General features: G+C 40.2%; 1 protein-coding gene and 1 long non-coding RNA gene across 4 annotated transcripts in view; both read left to right on the top strand.

Annotated features, from left to right (window-relative positions):
- Window positions 1-26,692, top strand: part of GRM1 (glutamate metabotropic receptor 1) — a 208,317-nt gene that overhangs the window by 4,560 nt on the left and 177,065 nt on the right. The window lies entirely within an intron of this gene.
- Window positions 4,504-5,531, top strand: LOC148132899 (uncharacterized). The gene is made up of 3 exons (XR_015750420.1): window positions 4,504-4,609; window positions 4,923-4,985; window positions 5,273-5,531. It is a non-coding gene; the product is annotated as an uncharacterized LOC148132899 (long non-coding RNA).

Here is a 26,692-nt window from a genome sequence, read left to right as displayed (position 1 = left end):
CAGAATACAAAATTATGTTATGTTGTATCTTTTCAGAAAAAAAGGGGGTGGAGTACAAGCTAAAGTTGGCATAATGCAAGCTAGAGATAGTACAAGTGGGTTTTTCCCCCCTTGAATTATACTTCAGTGAATTTCGTACGAATGCATGGTATTTTCACAAATGAAGAAGTTGTAAAGCATTATGTATGCTGATTTAGAAGGAACCCTTTTGCAGTCAAGGGGGCTTCTCAGATATATTAATGCAGAAATTGCCCTTATAAAGTGATTCTCATTTCAGTGGCTTGTAATGTAAGGTCTAAATGCTTGTTTTGCAAGTCCAATACTCTCGTCCCCAATATGCTGACTTCACACAAAAGTGTGAAAGAAATCTCAGTGCCTTTTTATTTTACATAAAAGAAAACATTCAAGAATTAGTCATCTCTGTAAAGCAAGTTAATTAACCATGCCAATTTGCTGAGGACACTGGTAGTTAATTTTGTAAAAATAATAATAATAATTTCCTTTTGAAATTACCCTGCCATAAAGAAATGCTGCAATATGACATCTCTATAACATCTGAATTAAAACCTTAATATCAGAATCTTTCCAGATGAGAGGGGAAATGCCATTCTATTCTTAGTGGTTTATTAGTGCTACCTCCAATTTAGCAAAAGAAAAAGATGACTTGGCTTGCTTCATAATCTTGATATGATCATTTTTATACAGGCTATAAAACATTGGAAGTCATGGGGTTGGGGGGCACCTAAGAATTTTCTGTTGAAATTGTATTTATAAGAAAATCCTGTGTTAGGATATGTTAGTAATTTATATAGTAGTGTAACAAAGCTGACAGTGAGAACATATAGGAAGAAATCATATTTCATATTTTAGGCTACTTTTCAGTTTTTGGGGCTTATAATAATACAATTCATCATCATCATTATAATTAACTCCTGCCATTCCTCTGCTGTTACAAAAGAATCTTTAGCTAGAGGTAAAACTGAGACTTGCTATATTTACAGCACAGCTATAATTTCTTTGAATGCTATATTAGATTATTCATGATCGTAGTTTTATAATCTGTACCTGATATGTTTCAAGTACCTAATATATTACAGTCACATTCTTACAGAGCAGTTGATTGCCAGATGGCTCAACTTGGGAACATAGAGAATTCCTATTTGCAACACTTTTGAAGATCCCAGTAATTATGCTCTGTACCATACTACTTTCTCTTTAAATGAAGATATTTACATTACCACTACATTTTAATCATTTTCCATTTTAACAAAAGTAAGGAGTAATGCTTCATCTATAATGCTGATGGAAGATTAGGTCCATGTTTTTTAAACTTGCGGAATGTATCTAGAGTCATGATGTCCTTCTGTCTGAGGTTTTGTGCTTATTTTAATTCCGGAACTCCACAGGAATAAAGACTAAAAAGATACTTGCAGACATCCCAGAAGCTGTGTCTTCTCTCAGTGATTCTGACTCAGGTTGCAGAAAGCGGTGTATTGCTGGATTAATACCTCATGCTAAGTCTTAATGTGATTTATTTGGTTTTGGCTGTAACGTATCAGGTGAATTCAGTGATTGTGAACTTGTATATTGTTGAATTCAGCCATTGTGATTTATTTAATAAATTATGGAAAAGCAAATGATAGATTAACGTGATATTTGAAGCCAAATTTTGTGTAGCTTGTAATCCCGAATCAAGGTGGTTTTCCCCCACCCCCCAAATTATAGGATAGCTTCTATTAATAACAGCATGTCTCATATTATTTAAAGGATCTTATCTAATAGAAATATTAAGCAACCAAGGTTAGCTTGTGGTATTTACAGTAGCTGCTGAGTAGCAGGATATTACAATGTTTCCTCACTATCCACCCCAATTCCACTTATAGAAACTGGTCTGTAAAAAACCATTTTTTATTTCAACATAGATGATGGAGTACTGTTCTCCATCTTAGCCAATAAGCAAATAAGCTTAGATCGTATAGGCAAGAAAGTTAAAATACATAGTTCTGACCTTCAGTAAAGAAGAATGCTGTGAGGGCTAGACATTTTAAAAACCTCCAGATGCCTTTAGACTCTGAATAAAGGTAGGAGGAGAATACAGGGATGTTGAATTTAGACAAGAGAAAATTATTTTGATTCTCTGCACTTGAACATTTCATTTGGTAATCTATCTTTGACGAGGCTGCATTTGCTCTTCAGGCACAAATTCATTGACTAATAATCCTCCTTGGCTCTACTTTTGACATAGACAACCATGTAAAATCAATGGCAAGGTAGCCTGTTATCTGACAGAGCTAGTAAATCAGTTGTGACCTTTCGTGGAGGAGAGACACCATCAAGGTTGGATTATTGCAATGTGCTCTTCATAAAGTGGCCCTGGAAAATGACACAGAAATTGTAGCTGACTCAGAAAGCGGTGGCATAATTGGTGAATAACACCACTCAGAGTCATCCCAGTGTTGACACAGCCATACAGATTGCTAGTTGCTTTCTGAGTCAAATTCAAATTCACTTTCACAGAGTTTCGCAGAGTTTGAACTGGTTTAAGCTCAGGACTGTTTCCTCCCACACACTCCATTTTACCCAGGTTCTGTCATGGATATGTCTAACATATATACAAAAATCTGTTTATTTGCAGATAGAGTCTATTTGTGGAAGCATTACCATTGGAATTGAGGCAGTCCTGATGTTTATTATAATAGAAGACAGAACCTAAAACATGCATTTGGCCCAAGGATTTTTTAAAATCTAAATCTACATCTAGATATAGCATTGACCATCCCAGGCATCTCTCCCTAATCAGAGAACCAATCCTACAGGTCATGCTCTGGGGTTCTTGGTACTCTCTGAGTTTGTTTCTTTTCTTGCAGACATTTCATTTTTAAACTAGGTAATATCTTCAGTGTACTGAATGAAACATCTGCAAGAAAACCACCAAGCTCAGAGATCACCAAGTACCCCACAGTTCAACTCTGAGTTACAGATATTCTCTTCTATTGATAGTTCATATTTTCTCTTTGTCCATAAGACATATACTTAAGGTGTGGAGGTAACTGCTGAGCATAAAGAATGTTTGCATTCAATCATTTATTAAATTCTGTTAACGTCAGTTTGCATAATAGAGAATATATATGTAGATTCAGTAGGAACAAGATCTGAATTATTATATTTCCTTGTGGTGTTTATATTGTCTTGTCATTTGCATTAGATTCCATCTTGTCCCCAGTTTTTCATACTGTTATTTTGTTTGAGGAAATAAGTCAAATGCATTGTCCATCCTCACAAGCTCTCTCCATTGCTGTCTGAATACTCAGGCTATGGAGGACTGGATTAGTGTATACATCAATGTACAGAAACAAAAAGTGTGCATAAATTAATGTGTTAGGGAAAATTATGGAATGTGTCCATATGTATGCATGATCTCATTTCCAGGGAAAATATATCTTTCAGCATTGCTTGTGAGGTAAATATATCTACATACTAAAAGATGGGTTTTTTTAATTGTATTACTCTACTTCTTCCCAAAAGGGCAGAAATATATTAAATCATCCTTGCATAACCACAACCAGCCAAACTGAACACAACTCCCCAGGCATGTGTTGTGGCTTGTCAGATGCTTGACAATTCCCAGTTCCAACCAAGCAGTAAAATCAGGTTATTTATCACATACTGTTGTGCTAAAAGAAATGGCTGGAGGTTGCATTTAGTTTGTTGGGTCACAGGCTGTGGAGATTTTCTTTGAAACATCTCGTGACCTAAAACAAAGAACCTAAACCACAAGAGGCTAAAAAGCAGAACTACCATATATTGCATTATAATTGTATTGTATTTCAACCGAGGCTTAGACAGGAACACATTCTATTTAACCATGTGTGCAAAAGAACAATCTCATCATCCCCCATAAACTCTGTGTGAATCTATACAACTGCTCTAAATTCCAGACATCTGTGAGGCATTACTATTGGGGCAGCAGATGTCCTGTTATTTTGGAACAGCACAAGAATCCAAAAGTGACTAGGATGGGAACTATATTAGTGAAGCAGCATGATATGGGAGGAATTCTATACCGTAGTTTTGCTGTGGAACAATGACTAATAAAGGTACATGGTATGGATGGAAACATTGATATATACACACACACACCCTTTCTCATATGCCCAGCTGCTCACCTTGTGTTTAGTACAAAGATCTGAAAGAGGATGGAAATGAGATTTGGCTAAACTTTACAAACTTCCTGTCTTAAATGGTTCCCAATCAAAGGCAGGTTTACAAATATTTTGACAGTTGAGGACAAATATATAGCTTGGCCATAAATTGCCAACCAATCATGGACCACCATCAGAGACATCAAAGTCTTAACCAGGAAACTCTAATCTTATATGAACATTAAATACTACTACAGCCTCAAGTCGATCACATTAAAAAGTGCATAAATAAAAATTGCACACATACAAAAAAAACTTTATACAAAAGTTAAGAAATACATATTGCTAATACTTGTCTCCTCAGGATTTTTTTCAGGTGATTTCTTCAAAACTCCAAACACATACATCCAACTGGAATCCTAACTCCACTGATGCAAATGGACATAATTGAAGCATGCCCCAAACAGGTAAGTCAGGAAAACTGAGCTATCTGCATAGTCATGTAGACAGATAGTCATGTATGTCACTGAGAGAGAAAGACAATGTGTTAGTTTAGCAACTGTCCCTTACTCCAAAGGCAGCAATTCCCCATCCACACAGCAGCATGGGGAGTATGGATATGGCTCATTAACAATAAGTCCCCAATGTTAGGTAAGCTTTCTCTGTGCATCTCTGAAGGTAGTGAGGGAACACAGCTACTCTGGTTAGTAAGCACCAACCTCTCTAATAAAAAAAAATGAACAACTAGAACACTTATTCATGATTAATTTTAATTTGTAGGGTCGGAACAAAAGTATGTGGAGCAAAATGAATAGTGATGGAATGCTAATACACATGCCTTGGGTAAGTTTTTTTTTTTTTATTAAGTCTCTATGCTACCCATCTCACTGTCAAGTGACTAAGAGTATTGACTTTATTACTCTATTATCTATTATCTCTGAATGTAGGCCAATCTTTAAATGTAGGCCTCAGGGGGAGGGCCACTGGAAGAATGGGGAACTTGATTGGGACATGGAAAATGGAGAGGCAATCTGCTCTTAGTCCATCAGTGGGTGAACTTTCATTTAGAGCAACTGTTTGTACCAGCCATCATGCTTTACACTTCTTTGATTTTCCTTGTCACTTAATAGGCAGCTGCCAATTTTCTGCCAGACAGAGAATGAGGAAATCTACATGAGAAAGAGCAGCAATTCAACTGATGAGAAGACATCCATTCTTCTGGAAGCTGTCAACTCTACTCTCTCAAAGCTTCTGTTCTTTTTCACAGCACAAGAACATTACAGACCCAGTAAAGCTTACCCACCTGCAATCTGTTTGTCACAGCCAGAGGCAGAGGCACCTGAAAGATGAAAAGGCCTGGTATCTGAACCTCTATAAAATGCCTGTAGAATCCACCCCACTACTGATGTTAATAAACCTGTGACCATATTCCGATAACTCACTAAACTATATTGTAATCTGGCTTAATGTGTCCTCTGTACCTGAACCAGGGTCCTGATCTCAATTTTAACTACAACATATAACCATGGTTCGGTCTAGATTACTTTACCTAAACCATAGGGCGGATGTCATTCAAACCTGGATGGAGCATTTATTAATAGATAAATTCTCCCTTTAACTTTCATTATTATTACCTTTATTATCAGAGTACAACATATGTACAATAAGATAAGCTGAGCCTCCCTTCATGCACCCCCCACCCCAACACAACTCACAGTGAGGACAGAAGTCCCTAACCCAGTCCCAATCTTATTACACTATGTGACCTTGTTTCACAACATGCCAGCTCTGCATTTCCATTCAGAAGTCTGACAACCCATGGATAGAAACTATTCTTCAGCCCGTTGGTGAGGCTGGCTATGCTTCTATATCTCCTACCCGATGGTAGAAGTGCTGACCGGGGTGTGAATCATCCCTAAAAAATTTCCTCACTCTTCTCTCATGGCATGAAATCAGGGAACAAGAATGACAGTAAGACAAATCTCTGCTGCTCCCAATTGGTTTTCAGTATTCTCCCAAGAGCAATAGAAAGGATAGGAAGGGAACAGCCTTGCCTCATTATGCTTGTAATACCTGTGACCTCGGGTGGTCCGTCAACTGCTTTTTGTTTCTTTAAAAAAGTAGTTGATCAGCCAACAGAATGGGGGTTGAGGGACCAGCTGAAGAGGAGAAGAGCTGGCAAAACTGCAGCCAACTGAAGTTAGCTATAAACTGGCAATGTTTCTAATAGATAAATACCTCACCTGTGGTTAATACTAAGTGATCCTTAGCATATTGTGCAAAAACAGTATTTGCTATTAGCTGTGCTAATGCAGCTTCTTTATTAAGCAGCAGTTGTTTTCACAATAGAATATATTCTGGGAGCTGGTAACACTAGGTTATTTATTTATCACAGTTGCCTTTCATCTCTGAGCATCATACAGATGGTTTTGTCACCAAGACCAGCTGTTCCCAATCTATATATTTTTTGCTCGTGGGAAGGGTGGGATTCAAATTTCTTAACAACCGGTTCTGTGGGCGTGCCCTAATTTGTGGGTGTGGTTTGGTGGTCATGTAACTGGCTGGGCATGGCTTGTATGTAAATATTGTAAATATTTCTGTAAATATTGCATTTTTTAATTAAAAAAGAGCAACTTTTACCCAAAACGAGGCAAAGTAGGCAGGCAGATTGAGTTGCCTGCAGAATCACAGAGTCACTCACAGATCTACCTTTCTGCAATCTGCTGCCTGAGTCTGCACTGAAAAATAGGAGCTTCAGTCCTAAGGAAGGTTCAGCTCTGCTCTCAGGACAGTGGTGCGATTTGCTGGTTCTCTGAACTTTGCAGAATCATAACAACCAGTTCTATAGAACTGGTCCGAACCAGTAGAATCCCACCCCTGCTTTTGAGCCTCATTTATCTCTTTACCACTATTAGATGGAAGATATTAATGATAAATGTGATCATTTTCAAAACTTATTTCTTTGGAAATTAGCATAAAGAATGAGGTTTGACAGTGATGTCAGATGATCGTAAGTCTGAACAGCCCCCTTAGAAACTTGCTTGGTCCCTTACAAATATAGCATTAAGAACCATGACAAACCAAAAACAAGAATGGGAAGAAAGCTCTGCCTTGTAAATGATCTTCTTCCTGCTTAATATAACTCATCCTCAATTCTTTATTTATTTATGAGCTGTGGTGATGCAGTGGTTAGAGTACAGTACTGCAGGCTACTTCTGCTGACTGCCAGCTGACTGCAATTTGGCAGTTCAAATCTCACCAGGCTCAAGGTAAACTCAGCCTTCCATCTTTCCGAGGTGGGTAAAATGAGGACCCAGATTGTTAGGGGCGATAGGCTGACTCTGTAAACTGCTTAGGGAGGACTGTAAAGCACAGTAAAGCAGTATATAAGTTTAAGTGTTATAATATTTAAGTAACTGCCCAAAAATGCAGTTCTAGGCAGCATACAATAATAAAATAAAATAAATAAAATAAAATAACGAACAAAAAAACCCTAAGCAACAATAGTGGAATGGATACATATCCAAACATTTTCTGCTTTCCAGGATAAGCCTACCTAACATCCTTGCCCCAGTGCCTGCAGGTATCTAAAGCATTCTTGAAAGCTAACAGGATTAGGATCAGTCAAAAAAGGCAGGTACTACAATTGTTAATATAGCTATTAGTAAAGTTCATTGGTAAATAAGTAGTGGATAACATCAAGAAATCAATGGGATAGCTATGTCAAGTTTCATAAGACTAGAGGTTTTAATCTTTCTGCTCTTTGGTAGTAGCTGCAGAACTGCAGCTTCAACAATTCCTAGCTAAACCACTGATATGGAAATCAAAAGAACTCAAACATCTGCAAAATCAAATAGCATTCCAAAATAAATATGTGAAATTAATTCCATCTCAAAGAGAGTTACTGTAGCACACAACCACATGATATTAACTAATACTACAACATGGAATTGTCCCTATGAGTTAACAAGTACTGATCATGAGTTTATCTGTTTGATGCAGGCATATAATAAACATTTTTGACTTCCTTAAAGGGCTGGCTGGCCCCATCTTGCTGCAAAATGTGGCAGCCCTTAGTACTACTACATTCACGTAGGGAGCACCGAAGCACTTCTGGGCTGAGAGGATTAGTCAGTGACTTCACTGTTGGCCAGGGATAGCCAGTTGGGGGCTCCTTTCATGTCCCTTTAAATTGCCCTACTTGTGATCACCCACTTTCAAACTGTTCAGTTAGGAGGAGCTGGAGCAAGTCACAGTAGCTCATTCCATCACGCTTCACCTGGGTTTCAAACATGGGCTTGCCAATCATCAGCCCAGCGTCCTAACCACATGAGCCACTGCACTCCTCTAGACAACCTCTGAGGAGGTGGGTATTACTGGATTACAAGTATGATATACATACATATACATATACATATACATATACATATACATATACATATACGTATACGTATACATATACATATACATACATACACACATACATACATACATATATATATATATGCAGGTCTTGGCGTGTTCGGGTCTTTTCCCGTGTAAGATTGAGAGTATCTTGGTGATGTTTCGATGAGGTCCCACTTGCCATCTTCAGGCTGGTGATGTCGAAACGTCACCAAGATACTCTCAATCTTACACGAGAAAAGACCCGAACACGCCAAGACCTGCATATACATACATACATACATACATACATACATACATACATACATACATACATATATATACATATACATATAGGTTTTCTTAAGTTTTCGCGGGTACTTACATGTATGGTATTCAGCTTTGTTCGGGTACTTTCCCACGTCATTATAGTTGTGCTTTTAAAGTTGTAGCAACATTTGATAATTCTGTGGCTGGGGTTTTCTATAGTGGCTAGGGTTTTGGTGCCATTGAAGTTGAATCAATATATATATATATATATATATTCTTAAGTTTTCACGGGTATTTCTTAAGCTTTGTTTGGGTATTTTCCCACGTCATTGTAGTTGTGCTTTTAAAGTTGTAGCAACATTTTGGCAGAATCTCATCTGCCATCATCAGGCTTCTGTATTGTGTTCGTCTGTGAGTCAGACTATCACAGCTGTTTCAGTTTTAAATTTGGGGCAGCCTACTGCTGTGCCAGAATGGTTTTTTCTTCATCCTGATCGGTTATATATATATATATATATATATATATATATATATATATATATATATATATATATACGAGTATGTACTGTACATGGCCATGTACATGTTCAGTGTCTGTGTGTGTAAAATTCAAATTTGTAATCTGCTGGTTGATGCAGGGAGAGGTTGTGCAAATACTGAAAGAAAGAAACTGCAAAACAAATAGGAGCTTCACAGCTGTTAAATGTATATTTGAAGTTAAGCCTTTAACTAAATCAGCATGGCATTTTCCAAAACTACTGTAAGTTAATCCCAAGAAGTGATGGATTCAGGAACTGTTGATGGTCTGATTCAAGTATTATTTAATTTCCGCATCCATATGCTCAATGAAAAGCCATCAAGTAGCTCCAAGCTTCAACTTTGCACAGATTGTGAAGCCCTTTTGCTAACATTTAGGGACTTGGTCAAGACAGGAAGTTTCTATAGGAGTTGCAAAGAGAGGGTTTCTAGTCATGAATCTCTGTATCTACATTTCTATGGGCAAAGATTGTATTCTGACAGACATTTGTGATAGATGATAGATAGATAGATAGATAGATAGATAGATAGATAGATAGATAGATAGATAGATAGACAGACATGTATAAATAGACAGACAGACATGTACAGATATGTATGTATGTATAGATAGACAGACAGACATGTATAGATATGTATAGATAGATAGATAGATAGATAGATAGATAGATAGATAGATAGATAGATAGATAGATATGATAGAATAGATGGGTGTATGAAATATTCAATGCAAATATATCTCTACACATGTACGGAATTACGTTATTTAAATAACTCTTGTACAGGGTTAGTGTCTTGCTTGATAAGGGAAATTGATCAAAAATATAAATAATTCAGAAGTAGGCCTTATTCAATAGGACTTATCTTTTGTGAATATAATTTAAGTGCCACCCTTGCAGTGCAAAACTATACTATATCAGTTTATTGACAACTAGTTTCTATTTTGTTGTTAGGGCTGACTATGTAACAGTCTATGAATGCTGTGATAATCAACAGATTTATGACTGACAGTACAATATGCGCTAGAGCAGGGGTGGGCAAACTTTTTGGCTCGGGGGCTGCATTGACTTTTAAAATTTGACAGACGGGCCGGGTCAGCACAAGATACGATACATATAAAAAACTGCATTTGTTAACAGTACATATCAAACATAAACAGAAAAAAGCATTAAAGTATTAACATATTTTAATGAGAACAGTGTTGTTGATCACTCATTTTTGCCAGTGCATCGAAGTCTGGTTGTAATTCTGTTGTGGCAATTCTCAGAACAGATCTGAGGTGTTCATCACTCATCTGGGATCTGTGGGGTGCTTTGTTGGTGTTCATCACACTAAAAGTCTGTTCACACACATATGTAGAGCCAAACAACACCAGCATCCTCTGTGCTATCTTTTGGATGTTTTTAAATTTGGCTGCACTTAATGAAGCATAAAACTCATCCAGTTTCAGGGAGTTGAACTTCTCCTTTAACACCATATCACATTGGAGATCAATCAGTTCCAACTGCAACTCCTGTGGTACCGTTTCCGGGTCTTGTGAGAAGGGACATGACACCAGCTGAAGTGCCCAGTCAATTTTCTCAAAATCACAAAACCAACGGCAGAATTCTTCATGCAGGTCATCCAGTGATTTCCTATATTTTTTCACATGTTGCGGGGCCTCTTTTAACGTAGCCAGTGTGGGGAAATGAGCAAATGACTTGTCTGACATTTGCTTCGAAAATAAAACTAGCCTGGTTTTGAAGGCTCTGATGTTTGCTTGCATTTCATGCACAAACTGGTTTTTCCCTTGTAGCTTCACATTCAGCTCGTTCATGTGTGTCAGTATGTCCACAGTAAAAGCTAAATCACAAAGCCAATCTGTGTCATTCAGCTCAGGAAAATTGTCAGTGTTCTCAAGTAGCTCCAAAAATGAAATAATCTCCTGTTTGAGCTCCCACACACGTTGACATACTTTTCCCAAACTTAATCAGCGGACATTAGAATGGTAAAGCAAGTCCCTGTGATCAGCGTCAGTTTCTTCAAGAAAATGAATAAACTGACGATGATGAAGTCCCCTTGCTCGAATAAAGTTAACGAGTTTCACAACTGGCTTCACTACGTGGTCAAGCTGCAACACGGATTTACACAGTGCTTCCTGATGAATTATGCAGTGTAGGAAAATTACCTCCTGCTCAGGGTTGTCCTCTTTCACCCTGTCCTGGATTCTTTTGAGCATCCCGACGTTTTTTCCTGTCAGATTTGGTGATCCATCAGTGGTAACCATATCACATTGGAGATCAATCAGCGTACTCCAAGGTAACTTGTGCCTCTGTATGACCACTGACACGCTGTTAAATAAATCGACTCCCTGTGTTTTTCCTTTCAGGGATTCCATAGCCAAAAACTCCTCCGTTATCTCGAAATTTTTATTAATCCCTCTGATAAAAATTAAAAGCTGAGCGGTGTCCTTTATGTCATTGCTTTTGTCCAGTGCCAAAGAATATAATGTAAATGACTCCGCTTTTTTGTTTAGCTTGCTAGTTAAGTGTTCGTCAATTACTTCAACACGGCGAGTCACTGACCTGCGTGATAAGCTAATTTTTTCAAATTTGTTCTTGCTCTCGGGACATAAAATACTTGCTGTCTCTACCATGCACTCTTTAAGAAATTCCCCTTCGGAGAAAGGCTTGCTGGCTTTTGCTAGTTTGAATGCCAGTAAATAACTTGTCTTCGTGCTTGCTTCTTGGATGGAAATTGCTCGGTTAAAGGTGCTTTGCTGAGCCTGCAAGCTAGCTACCAACCTATGAGCAGTAGCCGTACGTTCTTGCGTTGAAAGGTTTCTGGCGTAATTAGCATGCTTGGTGGAAAAGTGACGGCTGATGTTGTATTCTTTGAAAACCGCAATGGTTTCTTGGAAAATAAGACATACAGCCTTTGAGCGGACTTCAGTAAAAAAGTATTTAGGCATCCATTCTTTATTAAACACCCGGCACTCACTGTCGACTTTTCTTTTCTTTGACATTGCTGCAGATGGGTTCTGATCTGACCAGTAGAAGAAGAGCGATAATTGGAAATGGCTCGGGCTCCACAAAATCAAGTCACTGTGCCTAATGTGCAGACATGATATTCTTCCTATTAAAAACACAACATAGATAGATAGATAGATAGATAGATAGATAGATAGATAGATAGATAGACAGATTCTTCCCCTATGAATAAACGACTGTGTCTGTGTGTGTGTGTGTGTGTATGTATGAATGTACCCCCTCAGCTTACACAAGTGGGCCACTTATAAGATAAGAAATAAATAAATGCCCACCCCCCAAAACATAACTCCTCCGGTGCCCACGGATAAACTGTGAACCACCAATTAGTAGCAGGGCTGACCCTCCCTCTTGAACCAACATCTAATTGGGGGGAGCAGACCGGCCTTCAGTCTCTTGCAAGAAACTGCTGGCTAACCCTGCAAACCACTTGCCGAGGTGTGTGTGTGTGTGGGCTTTCGCCTGCCTTTCCCCCGCTCCAGCCGCCAGTTGCTCCTTGGGGCGCAGCTCTTAAAAGCCTGCTCCCAGCACCCAAGCAACTTCCCAGCAACTTTCGGCTTCCTTTTAACTCGCGGGCACTCGTGCCTGGCCCCGAGCCGCATGGCAGCCCGCTCCAAGCAGCCCGCCCCACCCGGGCCGGGTGGAACCCTTCCCGCTCCTCGGCAGGAAGACGCTCCAGCCTGCAAACTTTGCCTTTGCAAAGCCCTGGAAGCCCCGGAAACCCGAGCAACTTCCCAGCAACTTTCGGCTTCCTTTTAACTCGCGGGCGCTCACGCCTCGCCCCGAGCAGCACGGCAGCCCGCTCCAAGCGGCCTGCCCTGCCCGCCGGGCAGAACCCTTCCCGCTCCTCAGCGGGAAGACGCTCCAGCCTGCAAACTTTGCCTTTGCAAAGCCCTGGAAGCCCTGGAAACCCGAGCAACTTCCCAGCAACTTTCGGCTTCCTTTTAACTCGTGGGCGCTCGCGCCTGGCCCCGAGCCACACGGCAGCCCGCTCCAGCAGCCCGCCCCGCCCGCCGGCGGAACCTTCCGCGCTCCTTGACGGGAAGACGCTCCAGCCTGCAAATTTTGCCTTTGCAAAGCCCTGGAAGCCCCGGAAACCCGAGCAACGTCCCAGCAACTTTCGGCTTCCTTTTAACTTGCGGGCACTCGCGCCTGGCCCCGAGCCGCACGGCAGCCCACTCCAAGCAGCCCGCCCCACCCGCCGGGGAACCCTTCCTGCTCCTCGGCGGAAGACGCTCCAGCCTGCAAACTTTGCCTTTGCAAAGCCCTGGAAGCCCGGAAACCGAGCAACTTCCCAGCAACTTCGGCTTCCTTTAACTCGTGGCGCTCATGCCTGCCCGAGCCGCACGGCGGAGGGAATCCCGGAGCGCCGCCGGGTTGCCTCCTCCAAGCAGCCCGCCTGCCCGCCTGCCCGCGGCTTCCCTCCGCCACGCGGCTCGGGGCCAGGCGAGCGCCCGCGAGTTAAAAGGAAGCCGGAAGTTGCTGGGAAGTTGCTTGGGTGCTGGGAGCAGGCTTTTAAAGTGTCGCCTGAGCAGGACCGCCAAGCCGGGAAACGGGGCACCAAGGCAGGGCAAGGCTCCACCAGCAGCGGCCTAGCTTTAGGTGGCTCCAAGCAGCCCGCCCCGCCCACCAGGCAGAACCCTTCCCGCTCCTTGGCGGGAAGACACTCCAGCCTGCAAACTTTGCCTTTGCAAAGTTTAAGCCTGGAAGCCCCGGAAAAAAAGGGGGGATCGGCGGGGACTCACCTTCGGAGAGGTCGCACTTGAAGGTGATTTCGAACTCCCAGCCGAGGCCTTTGCAAATTTCTTTTCTTTCCTACCCCTAGATCGCTCCGCACTGTTTTGCAGCTTTGGGAGCCACGCGGCACAGGGCAATACGCCACGCCCAGCGATTTTTTTTCAGGGGCGGGCCAGATTGGACAGACCAACGGGCCGGATGTAGCCCACGGGCCGTAGTTTGCCCACCCCTGCGCTAGAGCATCATGTGAGTTCTGGCATTTATGTCTCACAAACAAAAATCATAGATGATATCAATTCAAACTATTGATGACAGTATCCCCATAAAGGCCCAAACTGGGGACTAAAATATGGGAGGATACCTCATCTGTGCAGATAGAAGATGCCAGGCAAGACTGTCATGTAGAGCATGAGAAATTCTGTGCATTGGGTTGTTTTGATGGTCTTCCAGTCTTTATGCACTTTATTCCAGTGTATAACAACATACCATGCATTGTATGGACCAGACTATATACTAGTCAAAGAACTAATGTCTTTGTGAACTTATAAATTCAAGAAAGAAGACCACAAAATTTTGATGTAGACGTAGAGATGAACAATAGAATCAGAGGTTCCTTGTACATATATAATGGTTAATATATTTTGCCCATAGTGGGTCATACTAGGCAGTATATTAAATGTGCCAAAATGTTTGGAAAAGCAGTATTGCTCCTGTTCAAAGCAAACGTTTGTACTTCAAAATTGTAAGGTTCTACAATTTCAGCTACTTCAGTCTTTGCCATGTCAACATCAGAATGATATTCTGGTCCAGAAAACACATTTTTAACTAGACTAAGAAGATTACACATTTGAGTCTCTGAATACAAGAAAGAAGCCTCCTTCAAGCTACACTAAAAAATAATGAGAAAACTCAAAGTACAAGTATAAAAGGGTGAGAAAGTAAGGTTTTTGTTGTTTTATTTCTCGTTGTTGATGATGGCTATTCTAAACATAGACTGCATCATATCCAATCGTAATAGAAATCAATTCTCTCTGCTTTTGTAACATATTGTGGTGTGGGATGACTTTTAGTGAAGTGAAATGTCCTGGATCTTACAGTCTGTCTTTTCATCTGTAGCTTGCTCCTGTTTGGATGATTTGCCTCAGTTGAAAAAGAAAGAAATGCCATTCCATTCGTTTCCTTGCAAGACGATCCTCATATTATCCAATCCAGCAATCCAGGAGCACATGGCAAAATGAGAAAGGAAGCATTTCATTTGTATCTCCCTGGTTGTTTTTCAAATGTACTGAATAATATATAGAGGGGATTAACTGCAGCCCAGGAATTTCTTATGTCTTAATAAAAGACTCTTCCTGTATCTTTTGGTTTTTAGTTCTTGTGAAGGCAACATAATAAGTACCTTCAGCTCTGATCCTAAAGGCTGGTGCACAGCATTTTTTTAAAGGCTGTAGTAGATTTAAGCATCTGGGAGCATACTCTAATAATAAATTGTCCTCAACTTCCTATAGAAATGCACTATAACAAATATTTATATATATATAAAACCTTTGCCCGAATAAACCTATATCTTACCTGCCATGCCTGAACTTACTACACATTAACTTGCTTTAAATTCATTGCAGAGAGTTCAATTATTTTAGCTAATGTTGAAACAGGTCTAAATGGATGACATTCAATAATCAGTAATTCAATAATTTCTTTTTTCAGAAAGCACCAATTCTAATTCCATATATTGGCTCTAAATGTGGTTATTAATGTTTGATATTGACTTTGGGTTGTATATAAAGTAATACAATTACATGTCCTGAACAGGTAGCAGGAATGTGTGTGTTTTCTAGTGTCTATAAATTCTGTATAGAAAAACATCAGTTTATAGTTACTTCTTGTCTTTTTTGAACTTGTTTATCTTCACAAATTTTCTTTCCTTTGAAAAGGGTATTTGTTGAACCAGAAAAAAATAGGTTTAAATGTGTGGCTTTATTTGTGAAATTCAGAAGTCATAAAATAATATTCAATGTTTTAATTGATTTGAACTGCTGAATACAAACAGGTGCCTTTATTTTTTTGCGGGGGGGATGTTAAAGGCAATTTAGAGATATGAGGCACTTTTTTGGTCTGCTGAGGATTCAACATTGTTGTAATCAAATCAGATCAGATGAAATCAAATTGTTTACTACAGCCATAAAACCAGATACAGTAAAATATCCAATAATAGAATTGTTACACACCTCTCTAGATAAAAACCAGAAAAACAATGAACATAATAAGATCTAAGGATAAATAAGAACATGTACAATAAAATTAGAAACAGCATTATAGAAAGTGATGAATCAACAAGTATCCAGACTTAGTTAACAGTGCAAAGTATTGTACACACGGTTGCATAAAACTGGGCAACTTGGGAGGATAATTTTGAGACTTTGTCCAAAAAAGTAACAGTCAATAGAAATCCCATTGCCTGCTTGGAAATTTATTCAAGATCGGATAAATGAGGATTTGTCTGGCATCCTTATATAAAAAGTACCGTAGTAGCATATGGCTTAGATCTTCCATTGACCACCACCTTATGGGCGTAACCAGAGAGACTAAGCACTACCCTTGGAACTTCCCAAAAGGACTACAGATGCTGAAGCAATGTATCCACCTTGGCTAAAGTGAAAGCCTTACTCCATTTTAAAATTGTACAACATTGCTGGTATCTATCTTTTCATATTGGATAAAGCTAAATGGAGATGGGCTTGAGTCATGTGATAAGCTCTTTGATTATTGAGTGGTCAGCCAATGAGTGTTATTAGATTGGCAAAACCTGGAAATCTCAGCACTTCAGGGAATGAGGCTTTGCCGTTTATGTCCTTCATTCTTTTGATAGAAGTTCTTAAGGTTGGGGTGGTGGTGGCTGAAGCGGAGATTGGAGTGAGAGGGAGAGCAAAAGGAGACTCATATTTGTTGACTATCCAAATAGGTCTGAGATACCATGCTATCTTGCATGTAATGCAGACTATTTATTTATATTAAATTGTATTTATTTGTCAGACCTGCCCCAACGTAGATCCTTAGGAAAGAAAGACCCTTGACTCCATTTGGTTGAAGTGATAGATTCTTTTTACTAAAATTAAGTGGTTGCAGCAAAAGTAGAACTAGATCTAAGTATTCCCACACAAAAGGTTACATTCTTTCTGTTTCCCTGGCCCTCCCTCCTTGACCAACAGTGTCCAATAGCATCCCATTTTGATGTTTTGGGAACTGGTTTGATGCCAGATGTTCCTCAATGTAGTTTCACATTCCATTCCCAGGCCAGGTGTCCTTGGTGGCTGACTCATTCTAGTTTGAAACCTCTGGTTCCTCTCAACTTGTCTTTCTCCCACACCCATCCATTTGTCTTCTCTTTCCCAGCCTGAACTTCCCCAAATTCCTCCCCCCCACCATTGTGGTTTATGGCATTGAACCAAAACAAAGAAGCTGAAGATAGAACACCTGACAATACCACAATACAATAGCAGTACTACCCATATACTGTATCCTATATGACTGTTTAAAGAAAGTACATAATGCATTATTTCCAAAAGAGCAAATGAGCCATGAAAACAACTCCATCAACCCAATAAAATAAGTAGTCACAGGATAGTGGATTCCTTGATCTTAGTAAAGCTTTCCTTTTGGGGTTCTGCTGTACTATAGCAATTGATTTTTCCTTTAGCATCTAACATAAATTCCACCCCTTCCAATATTATGGGTGTTTATTAGGATTTTAGCTGTGCAGAGGCCACATATATACCATCTTTCAGTGGTGGGATTCAATTTTTTTTACTACCGGTTCTGTGGGCATGGCATGGCTTGATGGGCATGGCAGGGGAAGATTACTGCTAAATCCCATTTCCTCCCCACCCCACTAACTTGCTTTCCAGCTCCGTTCTCCTCTGCAGGGCAACCAAAGAAAACCCAGCTGATCAGCTGGGACTCAGGAGGCAGAGAATATATGGGGGTGGAGCCAGTCAGAGGTGATTCTCAGAGGTGATTTCTGCTAGTGGTTCTCCAGAACTGGTCATAAACTGCTGAATACTACCTCTGCCATCTTTAAACAATTTTACTGACAAGGTCACACATATTTGGATCATTTCCCACTTGTTAAGCAATATAAGAAGAAAAAATTAATCTTTCTGATTTTGTCTATAAGTACAGGAATAGACAGATATGTACATCCCTTTGTTTTTTTTTTAATGTAAACCACACTTTACAAATGCTTTGAAGTGTTTGTTAAAATCTTATTGCATTTGAACAATTTTAACACTTTTCCCACAGTGTTAATTAGCACATGCGAATCCCACATGCAGTGTTTTTGGAAAGCAATATGCATATGACTTGTCTTTTATTGGACACTTGTTCTTTGGAAGTCTGAATCATCAAAGTGGAGCAAAGCAGCTTGGACACACATTGTAGAGACCTTCTAAAGAATAGGGAGAACTATATTGTTGAGATGGTTACCAACCAAGATCATTCAAAGGAGTGTGCAAGCTTTCATATTCTCCAGAAGTATTCATCATACAAATCCCCAAATTGAGCCAGCACCAATGAAAGAAAAATGTGTAGGGTTGAATTTTGGAGTACTTGGTGCTCTCTGAGATTGGTTGTTTGCTTGCAGATATTTCATTACTCATCTAGGTAAACATCAACAGTGTGAGTGAATGTGATGTTTGCTCCCTGTTTATCTACAGTAGCTTGCCTTGCCTTGCCCTGCCCTGTATGGCTTTTTCCTCTTGGTAGTTCTTTGATTAAGGTATTGTTTTCTGCCTGATCATTGGTCTTATGTTAATCCTTGCTTACAGGCTGTTGCAGTGGTGGTATTCATTTTTTTTTTATTACGGGTTCTGTGGGTGTGGCTTGGTGAGTGTGGCATGGCTTGGTGGGCATGGCTTGATGGGAGTGGCAGGGGAAGGATACTACAAAATTTCCATTTCCACTCCACTCCAGGGGAAGGATATACTGTAAAATCCCCATTCCCTCCCCACCCCACTAACCTGCTTTCCAGCTCCATACTCCTGTGAGGGCAACAAAAGAAGAGCCAGCTGATCAGCTGGGACTCCAATCAGCTGGGACTCAGGAGGCAGCGAATAGATGGGGGCAGGTTCAACCAGAGGTGGTATTTACCGTTTTTCCAAACTACTCAAAATTTCCGCTACTGGTTCTGCAGAGCCTGTCAGAACTGGCTGAATACCACCTCTGGGCTGATGAGAAGGATATATTCTAATCTTTTGTTTCCTTCTTAGCTGTTTAATTTTTTTTTAATGGTGTGCAAACATTATCTCTACCAGTCCATTGATGGCTTATTTGTCTGCATGCTAAGCTTCAGGATTTCCCTAGCATTTTTTTATTTAGCTTGGTCCTAGGGTGCTCGTAGATTCCCAGGTGAAACTGCGGTTAGTCTGTCCATCTGCTGTGCGATTCAGGAGTTTTCATCATGTCTTTGACTGCTCGTTGGTTTTCATAAATACATTCTACCTCTCTGTCCTTTATCATGGCTGTTACAATCCTTACATTATATGTAGTAGATGACTCCTGGGCTTTTTGTTGTTGTTATTGTTCTTATTTGGAGTACTGGGTCTCTTGCTTTAGTTAAGATATTTTGGAGATTTCTTTCCCCCATCTTTATCTTGTTCCATTTTACCTGACAAAATTCGAAATCTTTATATACTTTGTGATTCATTTGGACGGGTCCTAATAAAGTTCTTACCTGATCATGGGTTGAATAATGTTATTAAACCAAGTTAAATATGCACAAATATAAAGATGAAATCTACCTTTATATTTGAGATTATGAATGTTGCTTGTCAGAAATAGTAAGTTATTTCCTATTATTTTCATAGCAGCCAGCACATGGATTTGCAAATTTGTCTGATTGTTATTAGTTAAGAACTATTTTTCATCTTTGTATTTATGCATACTAAATTTGTTCTTGTTGAGAAACAATGATTAATAAATTGCTTAAAGGGAAACATTTGAATATACAGTACGTATGTTAATATTTATATTTCTCTGACAGATAATATTGCCTTGCAAAGTGTAGCTGCATGTTTGCATATTGTAACAATGCTAAGTAAGACTTCAGGAAGTTGAGACCTAAAGTGTTATAATATTTAAAGGGAGGGATTATGGGATACAAATGAAGGGCTTAAAAAATGTAAACCAAGTTAAAGCAGTTGCCATTTACTTGTTACACTATGCAGAAAACCAATGGCTTCCTGATACGTTATCCCTACTTTGAAATTCAGAATGGGCCAGTGGTGGGATTAATTTTTTTTTTTACTACTGGTTCTGTGGGTGTGGCTTGGTGGGCGTGGCAGGGGAAGGATACTGTAAAATTTCCATTCCCACCCCACTCCTGGGGGGAAGGTTACTGCAAAATCCCCATTCCCTCCCCACCCCACTAACCTGCTTTCCAGCTCCATTCTTCTGTACAGGGCAACAAAAGAAGACCCAGCCAATCAGCTGGGACTCGGGAGGCAGATGCGGGCGGGACCAGTTAGAGGTGGTATTTGCCGGTTCTCCGAACTACTCAAAATTTCCGCTACAGGTTCTCCAGAACTGGTCAGAACCTGCTGAATACCACTTCTGGGGCATCCTCCCATTTCCCTGGGTGTTACAAGTAGGAAATGAAGCCCAACCTCTTAGGCTCCATTGAATATCATCTTCTCCAGAACTTGTTTCATTCATTCATTCATTCATTCATTCATTCATTCATTCATTCATTATTCCAGCCATTCATTGTCTCTTTGGAAATTAAAGGTAGTATAACAGGCTCTGTCTCCCATTCTTTTCAGGTTGAGACAGAGTGACTTCCCCAAAGTCAGCCATAGTTTCTGTGGCTGAGAAAGGACATAAACCTGGAACTACCTAGTCTCAATCCAATATCTTAACCCTTATGCCACATTGATTTGTATTGGACATGTGATGCTCATACAGCAAATAGGAGATTGTAAAGAAGCTTAGCTGGATCCTAAGAACAAAATTATACAGTTTCAGGATTCAAATGTGGAGCATAATATATCTAAAAAGGGAGTTGCCTTGATGCTGGAAGCCTGTACAGCACCTATAAAGTTCCTGTACATTCTGATACCATTTCCAGAATTTTCTTCCCACCAACTCCAAAATGCAATGGACTGGCTGCTGAATTTGGTGGCAGATAATCAGAAATAATTTTTATTTACTCAGAAAGCTTTGAGTTATGTGGCAAAATATCAAGACTAATTTTTTAGGAAAAAAAACAGGATAATTTGCAGGAAGAGCCTTGTCTAAAATTAAAGCTGATATATATGTATTATTTTAGCTTTTAAGTTACACCTTTTGCCTTTTTAAAAACATGTCACAGTGACAAAATGGATTGGTCTCAGCAGTATAGATGCTATTTATTAATATAGTCCATGTATGGACTTTTTTATATCGGTCCCCAACCACCAAATCTTATCCATATCCATAAACTCTTTTTTAAAAAGGAAAGTAACAGCTGGGAAGCTGTCAAAGATATTGGTCCCCCTTTTGTGCAGTGCTTTTCTAATCTTGTACTACCAGCAGGTGGGGGTATTTTCTCCAGGATAAAGAGGAAAATACCACAGCTGGAGGTGTGCTCAAAACTTCCACTGCTTCATGGGAAAACTAACCTCTTGACCTCAGAAACCCCAGAAAGCTGAGGGTAGAAAATGTGTCAGCAGATCCCTAACCACATCAAGCTGCTTTTCGGTGTATTGGCTTGTTTTAACAAGATTGACAGAAATCTTGACTCAGAGTGATAGGAAATATTAATGAACGGGGGATTGCTTCCCTCAGCGTCTCAGCCAAGGAGAAAATAGCACATCAAGGAAACAATGGCTCATTTTCAACAGGGTGACTCTGCCTTCCTGGCAGAGGAAACAAATGGCAATCCTGTCAGTATGAAGGTAAGGAATCCCCATGGTCAGGGGTGGGATTCTACCAGTTCACACCTATTTGCTAGAACCGGTTGTTAACATTCTAAGCAGTTCGGAGAATCGGTTGTTAGAAGAAATTACTGGCCTAATCCTGTAAGGTAGGCAGGAAGGAAACATTCTGGAGTTGCTTACAGAAACTGCCTCTCCGTTAACCCTTATTACATTCTTGGCAGGACTAGACTTCCTGTCTCAGGAACGTCTCCGGAGTTTTTTTCCCCTCTTTGCTGGTGTGGAGTGACCATTCAAAGTTACAATGGCACTGGAAAAAGTGACTTATGACCATTTTTCACACTTATGACAGTTGCAGCATCCCCACAATCATGAGAGGCCAGGCAAGGAGATGTGTGCCTCGATGTAAGTGATATTGAGTTGGCCACACCCAGCCAACAACATGACCACCAAGCCATGTCCACCAAGCCATGCCCACCACCTAAGCCATGCCCACAGAACCAGTTAAAAATTTGAATCCCACCCCTGCCCATGGTCCAATTCTTGGGAAAGGGTTTGCCCACCCTAACTCTTTTTTTAACTAGTGTGCATGTTTATCCACCTGAGCAGCAGATACAAAGGAGTAATAATACAGGTGGATTAGAGCAGGGTTCACCAATCTTTTGGACCTCAGGGACCACCAAACTCATAATTTTAGATCCCAGGGACCACTAACCGGTTCTGTGGGCATAGCCTAATTTGTGGGTGTGGCTTGGTGGTCATGTGACCAGCTGGGCATGGCTTGTATGTAAATATTATAAATATTTATATAATTATTGATTTTTTTATAAAAAAGAGCAACTTTTACCAAGAATCAGGCAAAGCAGGCAGATTGAGTTGCCCACAGAATCACAGATTCATTCAGAGATCGATCTCTCTGCCATTGGCTAGCTCAGTCTTTCACATAAAATTTGCTTGCAAGCAAACTCATAAAATTTGCTAGCAAGCAAACTCACAAAATTAACTCACAACACATCATGTATGCAAATATTGAATTTTTTTATAAAAAAGAGCAACTTTTACCCAAAATCAGGCAGATTGAGTTGCTCACAGAATCATTCAGTGATCTATCTATCTGCCATCGGCTAGTTCAGTCTCTCAAATTTGCTTGCCGTGTGTCTGCACTGAATTTGCTTGCAACCAAACCTTCAGTCCTAAGGGAGGTTTGGCTGTGCTGAGCCGACGATCTAAAGACTAGCTAGAAAGCAAGAAATCCAACCATTTCCTGCTTCCTAGCTAATCTAAATCTCCCAGCACAGCAGAACAAATGATGGTCGGAAAAAAGGAAAAATAGCAATTCAGCAGGCAAGTTTACCAGTGAGTGGGTGGAAGGGTTCCCATGGGCCATGTGGGCCGCGCAGCCTTGTGTTTCTGCGCAGCCTGGATTAATTGCTTTGCCGCGGCCCACTGGTGGGTGACTGCTGGATTAGAGAGTACTGTGCAAAGACACCCCCAAATGGTCTGCAACAGCCTGGTTTTGCTTTTTAAAACACTGCTGGCAAAACTAAATGACTACTGTGGAACAATGTTACAGTGAACTGTACCTGAGAGGGGAACAGAGGTCGTATTCAGCAGCTTCTGACTAATTCTGGAGAACCGGTAATGGAAATTTTGAGTAGTTTTGAGAACTGGCAAATACCACCTCTGACTGGCCCCGCCCCCATCTATTCTTTGCCTTCCGAGTCCCAGCTAATCTTTTGTTGCCCTGCACAGGAGAACAGAGCTGGAAAGCAGGCTAGTGGAGTGGAGAGGGAATGGGAGTTTGCAGTAACCTTCCCCTGGAGTGGGGTGGGAAGAGATATTTTACAGTATCCTTCCCTTGGCACGCCCACCAAGCCATGCCTGCCACTCCATGCCCACCAAGCCACGCCCACAGAACTGGTAGTAAAAAAATGTGCATCCCACCACTGGAGGGGAAGGAGGGATTTTATAGTGACTTGAACCTACTCACTATTTATATTTTCAAACAATGCCTGGGGCAATTATAGAAACCTTGGAACTGAAGATACTACTCAAAAAGGAACTTTGGTATCTGTTTCTTTTAACTGAAAGAGTACTTTAAAATATTTTTTTTAAGTCAAGTCATGTCAGCAGGCCTACTGCTGTCGATGGGCACCAGGGTCTCAGAGGTATAAAATTGCATCTTAGTTCAATGGCATAGAAAAATAGACCATATTGAATCATATCTCACTTCCTTTAAAAGACCCTTTTGGCCGACAAATAATATAACACATGCAGTTTAAAATAATAGAAAGTCTAATCGAAATCAGTAATCCATCATCTTCTCATATTAAAATTCCAGTACCCAGAATTATTACCACATAAAACATAAATTCCTTTTAAAAGTTACTTCTAAGTTCTCAATAAGAAAAGCTGAAAAAGTAGAGCAAGCTGAAGAACTAGTGACCTACTAAGGCAAACTTCCTTCCATCTATGTATTTTGGCTGGCAGGTTTTGGTTTTTTGTAATGTAGATAGCATTAGCACATTATTTGGTAGCAGGTTAGGAAATTCACACTTTAGAGTGGCAGAAGTTTCCAGAAACAGAGTAAATAAAATAGGAATCTTATCTTTTATTTCTTTTGTAGTCCAAACAAAAGATCCTTCTCCTCACTGGGGAGAAATTTGTCCTCCATTATACCACCCAAATGAGATTTTGAAGAAGGATTTTGAAGGAAGGTTTTCTTCTAAACCTCAACAATTAATGAAAAGATCAAATATTTTCTTTGCTCCTAACAATTATCTTTACTAACTGCATTCTAAATGTTAAATGTAGATTAGATGCTAATATATATAGGTTTTATATTCAGTACTCTTGTAGTTAGGTTATTTCGAGTCCTGTATAAACTAGTCAGCAATGGGGCAGAGGATAATTAGTTTTCACACAACACTCTGAAAATGGCTTTGGATTAAAATACCCTACACTGGTCATCAACGTTGTGCAGATTCCAACACCAAGTCAGTTGGACATACTAGTCAGTTTCCAAGCCCTGCCCAGTCAGTTTTCCAAGAGGAAAAACTAAGCCTGTGAAGAGCAGAACAGATGAAACAACGAGCCTCTCACTTACAGAGGTCACTATCAAGTCTTGAACAAAACAATACCTTAGAAATACTATAGCATCCAAACCAAGTGGGAATCCTGCAACTATTGCGTTGTCAAGAAAGTTTGATGAAATATCAGACAAAGCTGGGGAAAGTGTGCAATTGGCCTTTATAACTCTTAAATGGCAGCTCTTGACTTAAGATGATTGCATAATGCCAGAATCACCAGGAAGAAGATAGCCCTGATTCAGGGGTTGACTGGGTGAAGCACCTTTGGTGAATAAGGCCTTAACTTTTGGCAACAAATTGCTCCTTAAACAAATCAAAGTAAGATATATGGTTAGGAATTAGTAGGGGGCAGGGAGCGGGGTGGGATTCTACCGGTTCGCACCTATTTGCTAGAACTGGTTGTTAACATTCTAAGCAGTTCAGAGAACCGGTTGTTAGAAGAAATTACTGGCCTAATCCTGTAAGAAAGGCAGGAAGGAAACATTCTGGTGTTGCTTACAGAAACTGCCTCTCCGTTAACCGTTATTACATTCTTGGCAGGACTAGACTTCCTGTCTCTGGAACTTCTCTGGAGGTTTTTCCCCCTTCCTTTGCTGGTACTATGCTTGTGTGGAATGACCATTCAAAGTTACAATGGCACTGAAAAAAGTGACTTATGACCATTTTTCACACTTACGACTGTTGCAGCATCCCCACAGTTATGAGAGGCCAGGTGAGGAAATGCATGCCACGATATGAATGATGTTGAGTTGGCCACGCCCAGCCAGTCACATGACCACCAAGCCATGCCCACCAATTAAGCCACGTCCACAGAACCGGTTGTTAAAAGAATTGAATCCCACCCCTGGCAGGGAGAGAATCTCACAAGACAAATAGAGGTATAAAAATATGATGAATTAATAATTACATAATTAAGATTTTGTCTGGCAGCTTGGTGGGAAGAAATGAGGGCACCACCTGTCTGATGAGGGCCATTTTTAAATTTAATTGAATTTTACTTATTTTTTATATATTGGTGGCACTCATTTTCCTCGTCCGAATTTTCCTTTCTTAACTGACAGCAGTGATATCTCTATCTTGTTCTGATCCAGGATAAAAGAAATTTACAGCCCAACCATACAGGCGTTGCAAGGGCCACACCTCTTTTTCACCTGGTTTCCCTTACCTTTATAATGTTTCCCTCTGTTCAGGGACAGATGTCATGAATGCAAATCACATGCAGGAGTCCAGGTATTAAGATGGAGACTGTGGCTTATAATCCATCTGCTCCCTCCTCTGCAGTGGGAAGAACTAGTGCGCCATTATTTGAAGGCATTGTGTCATATCTGGATAGGACTTCTGTCACATTAAATATTTCGGGTAGTCCAATAGCTCTTGCTTCACTTCCTTTCAAATGAGAAAAAAAAATGCTAGACATCAACCTGACTATGAATATTTTATTCCACTTGAGCTGATATACCTAATATAGAAGAGCAATTGAATAATGCTATTAAGGGCATTGGCTGAGGAAACTTAGAAATGAAAAAAGGAGTATGATAATGAAAAGTATGCTTTTGATTTTTGAAAACATTCATTTACTTGTTTGTAAACTTCTCAGTGTC

This window comes from Notechis scutatus, chromosome 1 (assembly GCF_049901735.1).
Source record: "Notechis scutatus isolate UNSWTSFEM ecotype Mainland chromosome 1, rNotScu1.2, whole genome shotgun sequence".
Classification (NCBI taxonomy): Eukaryota; Metazoa; Chordata; class Lepidosauria; order Squamata; family Elapidae; genus Notechis; species Notechis scutatus.
Note: the sequence above shows the minus strand (reverse complement) of the source record. Positions and strands in the feature narration are given on the sequence as shown.